The following is a 7,508-nucleotide window of genomic DNA, read 5'->3' on the forward strand; positions in this document are numbered from 1 at the left end:
GACATAGTCAATAAAACACAAGTAAACATCTTATTGTATTCTCTGCCTTCAGCAAAGATCCATCACTTGCTTGTCATACTGTTGTGGCTTGTGTGTTGCTGTGATGCTGGAATAAGTGAACAGGTTTCAGCAGAGCTTCCAGCCTAAGAACCAACTGTGAATGGAAGCAATGGGCCATTTGCTTCTGAGGAATTAGCCTCTGAAAACTTTGTGAATAGTATCAGAACATTTGCATAGACTCAATAGAGGTCTTCTTTCAATCCTGTATGGGTTCAATGGCAAATAGTCATGGCTGCATTGGTGGCTCTACTCCAAACCTTCATTAATCATCCTCTTTCAGTTCATTTCCTCACCCCATGTGTATGCTCTGGGCCAGACTTCATTGGCATCAGACTTAAATTCCAGGCAATAGGGTAGTGGTAAGAGAAAGGGCCAAAGACATGTACCAATTGTCTTCCTAAGATGTTCCCCGAGAAACTTCTATCTAACATTTTTACTTACATATTATTCATTAGACTTAATTATAACTAGCTACAAGGGAGGCCATTTCCTTGCGTGTCCCCAGTTGATGCTTCCGATAGCATTTTGTTGTTAGTTGCTGTTGACTGACTGTGACACATATTGATATTATGTATAACAGGAGAACATGCTGCCCGGTCCGACTCCATCTTCATAATCACTGGCATGGTTGAATCCATCGTTGTGGCAATTGAGTTCAATACACCCAGTTAACGATGTCCTTCGTTTTCATTCACCTTTTACCATCTAAACACAATGTTCTTTTCTAATAAGTATTGTCATGCCTGTATTTAAGAGGTATGAACATATCAGCAAAGGTATCACTTTGAGCAGTATGGTGTGCCTGACTAAAGCCATCATATTTCCAATCTTTTCATATGCATATAAATGTTGGACATTCAATGAGGAAAGTCAACGAAGAATCAACACATTTGAATTATGAGGTTAGCAAAGAATATTGAAAGTACCATGGACTGCCAAAAGAACAAACCAATCTGTCTTGAAAGAAGTCCAGCCAGAATGTTTCTTGGAAGCAAGGGTGGTGAGAAAAGGAAAAGGACGTCATGCTTGTTAAAGTAGAAAAGCAACAGTGAAGAAGACCCTTGACAAGATGGATTGACAAAGTGGCTTCGGATCCAACTCCTTGGCACCTCGTCACGTATCAGCATCGTAGTCCTGATGAATCTACATTTAAAATGCGTCCCTCTCCACTCAGCTTCTTCTGTGAAAAGTTCATGGCATTTCAGCTTAGTTATATTTCCATCAAGTAAACCAGTGGAAATTTTTTTCCGTTTTTAAAAAAATACTGTCAGATAATGTAAGCAATAACTATCACTTTGTCTTTGCGATGAGGCTAAGAGCCTGGGCAAGGGTGGGTGGAAGGGCTTAGACGAGGGTGGAGGTAGGAATGAAGGATTTCGGTAGCATGAAGGCCTCCATCCAGTGTTAAAATGACAAAATGTTCTAAAATTTCTACTGTCATCCCTCGGCCAAACTGTCTAGATTTTCTGTTGTTGTTGTTTTTATAAATCATTTTACTGGGGGTTCTTACAACTTTTAGAACAATTCATAAATCAATAACCACATTTGTACATATACTGCCATCATCATTTAAAAAAATTTTCTTCCTACTTGAGTCCTTGGTATCAACTCCTCCTTTTTCCCCTCCCATCCCAACCTTCTCACCCTCATTACCCCTTGATAAATTATAAATTATTATTATTTTCATAATGCGCACCAGCCACTGTCTCCCTTCACCCATGTTTCTGTTGTTTGTCTTCCTGGTGGGGGGTGTTATACATCGATCATTGCAATGATGCCCCCTTTTCCCCCACCTTCCCCCTATCCTCCCATTATTGTTACTGGGGGGGCGGGGTATCTGTCCTGGATTTCATGTGTTGAGAGCTCTTATCTGAACCAGTGTACATGCTCCAGTCTAGCCGTATTTTCAAGGTAGAACAGGGGTCATGACAGTTGAGGGGGCATTGGGGAGGAAGCATTAAAGAACCCGAGGAATGTTGTGTGTTTCGTCGGTGCTATACTGCACCCTAACTGCCTCATCCCTTCCTTGTGACCCTTCTGTGAGGGGATGTCCAATTGTCTACAGATGAGCTTTGGGTTTTTGCTCCGACCCAAAGCATAGGTATGATTTTTTTTTGGTTTTCATGATCACACAGGCTGATGTGCTTCTTCCATGTGAGCTTTGTTGCTTCCCTGCTAGATGGCCGCTTATTTAACTTCAGGCCTTTAAGATTCCAGATGCTAAATCTCCTAATAGATAGGCACCATCAGCTTTCTTCACCACATTTTTCATGTCCCCATTTTGTCTTCAGCAATCATGTCTAGAAAGTGAGCATTACAGAATGCCAGGCTATTAGATCAAAGTGTTCTTGGGTTGAGGGAGAACTTGAGTAAAAGCCCAATGTCTGTCTGCTACCTTGATACTTAACATATAAATATATGTACAAAGACCTATATTGTTATCATTACATATTAATATATTTATATATATATATATGCATGCCTCTATATATGTCTTTTGCCTCCTACTTCTTTCCTCTATTTCTTTTTACTTTCCTCCAGTCCCACTATCATGTTCAACCTTCATTCAGCTCTCAGTAATTCCTCTCAGCTACATTACACTTGATCAAACCCCACAGGGATTCTACATCCTCCTTGCTATTGATTTTAGATCTCTTGTTGTTCCCTTGTCCCTGAGTTTTGTGGGCTCCCTGCTCCCTTGCCCCAGGTCTGTCCCCTATCCTGTGGCCCCCAAACCATTGGTCCCATCGTTTTCTCCTCGGGATTGTTTATCTTGTCTATAGGTAGACCTGAAGAAAAAAAGAAGAAGAAGAAAAAGGACCTACAAGTAGTTCCAGGTCTGTCTGCTGACCCTTATGTATGTCTTCTGATCGAGTCTGATGAGGTGTCAAGCTCTGCCCTCTGAGTCTGAAGTCTATTTTCGGGATTCCTCAGGGACTTCGTTGCTTTGCTCCCCTTACTGCTCTGCTGCACTCTCTTCATGTTTTTCCAGTCAGGAGGGAGTCAAACTGAGCATAATTCTCACACTGTCTCCCTGCAGCGCTGTGGGTCAGTGAGGGGATGTCCTGTCTCATGGTGGGACCAGCCCTACAGTCCTCACTGTGCCTTGACTGCTCAGAGCAGGAGTGTTGTACTCGGGGTTTGGTGGGTCAGGATGCGGTTCTCTCTCCCTCCCTCCCTCCACCCTCCCTATCTCCCTCCCTCTAAGGAGGCTGGATGTTTTTGTCATGAATTTTTTGTTTAACTTTCAAGTGTTCATGTGAAGCACTTGAAGTTTCATCCTGTGAAACTGGAGGTCTCTATTTTACCCCATGTCACCATTGCCTTAATTGATGACCTTCATCCACCCATGGGGGATACTGTACAGGCCACAGACCCATCTTGACAGAAGGACAGAATACATACCATACCTACTCGGGCCTCTGACTCCAGTGTACGCCTACACTGACCTTTTATGCCTTATTACCACCCATTCATCTATGTCATCCTCCACCTCCTGCCTCCTTTATTCCCTACTGGGGGGCACAAACGGTTCCTACTCAATTACTAATCTAAACGTCGGTGCTTCAAATCAACCTAGAACACCAAGGAAAACAGCCTAATGATCTGATTCGCAGGATTTGAAAAAACAAAACAAAACTTCACTGTCAATGAGTCAATTCTGACTCATAGTGATCTTGTAGGACAGAGTAGAGCTGAACCTTTACATGTTTATGGCCGTCTACAGCCTCATCTTTCTGCTTTGGATCAATTGTGGGGTTTGAGCTGCTGATCCTGTGGTTGACAGCTCCACTCGCAGCCCAATACCCCGCCAGGACTCCTTTGGTCAACAATTCAGCCAACGAAACCCATTCTGGTCTGTAATACGGAGGGTCACCGTGAGTTATACTCAACATGACTTTTGTGGGTTTGTTTTGTTGTTTTTGGTTTGCTTACCTATGTTTCTTTTAGTCTCACTCCCTAAAGCTCCGTGTTTCTATGCCCCCATCAGATCATTTTTCCTCCATTATATTTCTTCCCCGGCGAGTCCTTCTATGCTGTCCTCTGAAATGCTGCTTCCACCTTTGCTTTCACTCTCTAAACCTGTCCCTTGTCTGTTAATGTTCCCAGACCTTTAGCCTGGCCCCAGGATAAGCCCTCTGGCTCGTCCGTTGCGCAGGGTCCCATACCGTCCCCTGCATGACTCCATAGGCGCCTCCCTCTCTTCATGCAGACTTGCAAGGGCACCCACACTTTGCAAAGGGCTTCTTGTCGCTGCTCTTCCATTTCTTTCCCTTCCATCTCCAAGTAAGGAAGCAGCCAGCAGTCATGTATTCCTTTGCCTCACAGTTCACCATCTTGTCCTGCTCTTTCCTTCTTTACGAGACTAAAATGTCTGTTATCAATGGTTTCTAACCTATTTAATATTTTCTTATTAGACATTAGATTCCTGAATTTAGTATGACACCATTCTCTCTCTCTCTCTCTCTCTCTCTCTCTCTCTCTCTCTCTCTATACACACACACACACACACACACACGTCCAGGAGAAGTTAATCACTGTTGTCTGGCTTCCTTTGCCTTTCTCACTGTACCCTCAATCCTCTCGTAGCACAGGATGCATAAAAGTAACGAGAAAGTGTCCAACACGGGCAAGAAGACAAAATCAGAGTTAAGGGCAAAGGTTTGACAATCATGTTTTTAAAAAATCATGTTCAAACACCCACCACTGGATAAAGAGTTCGAGACGCAAAGAGCCAAGTATTCCACATTCTTGGGAAATCTCACTTAGCTTGCGTTCCTGGTGAATATTTCCACATTTTACTTTGTTGCCACAATCGATGTGGGAATATATTTTTAGGTGTTGATTTCTTGCTAAGAGATTTTGGTTAGAAAGCTTTTAGAAACACACGCGAGTGCACGCACACACTCACTCGCACGCACACACACACACTGCCCGAGCAAGGTGCCAGCTGTCAGTTCCCGATGGGGGGGGGGGGCATGTTCTCATGCAGGTACTGCAAGGCCAAGTCTGTCCACTTCATTTCTTGTTCTTTAACAGGTTCTGTGGTGCCACCATTGTCTTGCTCAGGTTCCGGAAGCTCATTCAGAGGGACTGCAACATCTTCATAGGGCAACTTGTCTTCACACCAAACGTCATCAATCAAGTCCAAGATCCTTCCATCTCTCTGCACCTCACTGTCCACGCTATCAGATCAGCTCTGGGCCCGCCACACCCACCTCATTTGCTTTTACTAGAACAATGCTGACACTTAACAGGCATTTATTTGGGGGTAACAAATAGTACAAGGTGCTTTATATGTATCAGTTCATGCAACCTCCTAACTCTGTGAGGTAGACGCAATCTCGATTCCCCACACAGATAAGAAAACCAAAGATCAGAGACGAGTGAAAGTAAGTAAGTGCTCGAGGTTAAGTAATATGCTTAAGCTAGTGGCTTGAGACTGAACTTAAACCCAGGTTCATTGAATTTCAAGGCAGCGTTTTTTTTTGTGTGCCAGTAATGTATACTGCTTCTATTCCACCTGCTTCTCCCTCTTTCCTATTTTCAACTAAATTAGAGACTTTTCAAAGATTTGATTGTGAGCTCCCTGCTCACTTTTCTATGGACATGGACTTTCCCAGAGAAGGTGACGTCCATGGGGTGAACGCTCCTTTGTTTGTTTTAGTAGCTCCTTAAGAGGCAAAACTTTAAACATACACTAAAAAAAAAGAATTGTCTAGTAATCTCCCCAAACACCATCTCCTGCCCCAGCAATCATCAATTTATGACAGGCAGGTCTCATTTCAACTGCGCTTCCTTCTTCCCACCCCCAAGCCCCATTCAGCCAACTAAATTGCTTTAAAACATGTCTCAGAAATTATGTTCACTCATCTGTCAATATTGCACTGTAATCTTAGAATGATAAAGTAATTTCTTTCCCCCAAAATCATTTTATTAGGAGATAATCCAGACATCATACCATCCCGTAGTTCAATCTCAGTAAGCACTATTACACAATTGCTATGAAAATCAGTTTCAAAATATTTTCTTCCTTCCTGAACTCCTTGATATCATCTCCTCCATACTTCCTCTCCCCTGCCAGACCCTGCGGGAGCCCTGATTCTAGTTGTTCTCGCTATAGATTCACTTATCCTTGGTTTTTTATACCGGAAAACAGAACAACACATAAAAAGAGTCAAAGGCTACCCACAATGACAAAATATAACAGAGAAAACGGCTCATATGAAAAAAATACCCACAGAAAATATTAAGAACCAGGATCAAGCCTAAAATGTATCAGAAGGGAGATCAAGTGATGAGGTTTTAACTGTTCCAGTCAGATTTATCATTTTAATCTCCTACAGTCATCTCTCCAGTACTCGCTGATCTCCAGGTATCCCCATCCCTCAACGGTGGTTAGAGGGAAATCACAGGAGGCTTATTCCATCTGCAATCCTGAAAATGTATTTTGGGCTTCCACGGTCATTCTTAGCCTTCTGCACACCAGAATCTCACAACGTAAGCTCTGATACTACTTGATCCTTTGGATTTGGATCCTGTAAAGTCCAGTCCTTGGATCACAGATGGCAGTGTGCTTTTTTCCTATGGTCTTAGAAGATGTCTCATTTAGACTGCTGCTTGTATGGAAACAAGCCTGTAAGAAAGTCAATCTCTTTTACCATTAAAAAAAAAAGACCTTAACTACAAAATGGTAAAATGCCTAAAATTTAAAATTAATTCCTTAATGTCATCAAATGTCCAATCAGATAAAATTTTCTCCATTGTCCCATTCTTTCCCCACCTCACACTTATTTTTAGAGTTGGTTTGTTCGGTTGAGTATCCAAGTAACTGCACATTTAAACTGCACTTGATGGATCGGGAGCCTTAAGTCTCTTGACCTTCAGGTTCTCTCTTTCCTTGTAAATCATTTGTTTAAAGAGAGGGCTCACAGGTTAGGGATTCTGTGGACTGCGTCCCTCGCTGTTGCTTCAGGGGCCCCGGTGGCGCCGTGGATGAAGCACAGGTTTGCTAACCACAAACCTGGTGTCGGCACGCTGCAAGACACAGCACTCATTCATCCTTTCAAGGAGTTCAGCACCTTCACGGGGGGGAAGATGAGCTGATCTGTTTACATAAATATTGAAATCCTCATAAATCACATGGAGCAATGTTACTTTGTCCCATAGGAGGGCTGTGAAACAGTATCAACTTTATAGCACTGGTCTAGGTGTGCTTTGATATTGTTTAATGTACTTTTCTCCTTTGATCTACCGGCTTGACTAGATTCAGGTTCACTTTTGGGGCTAGATTTCATAGTTAATGCACTTTCATCAGGATTCAAGAAGCTTGTTTCTTGAGACAACTTCCAAGACTGTGTTTCGCTGCATTTTTCTGCTTTCAATTAACTGCTGGGTCATTATATTTGAATACACTGTGACCATCTCAGAATCAAGAGGTATGAAAA

General features: G+C 42.7%; 1 pseudogene; it reads right to left on the reverse strand.

Moving 5' to 3' along the window:
- Positions 1–5,014: 5,014 nt before the first annotated feature.
- Positions 5,015–7,122, reverse strand: LOC142449157 (anaphase-promoting complex subunit 13 pseudogene; annotated as a pseudogene).
- Positions 7,123–7,508: the final 386 nt, after the last annotated feature.

This window comes from Tenrec ecaudatus, chromosome 5, assembly GCF_050624435.1.
Source record: "Tenrec ecaudatus isolate mTenEca1 chromosome 5, mTenEca1.hap1, whole genome shotgun sequence".
Taxonomy (NCBI): domain Eukaryota; kingdom Metazoa; phylum Chordata; class Mammalia; order Afrosoricida; family Tenrecidae; genus Tenrec; species Tenrec ecaudatus.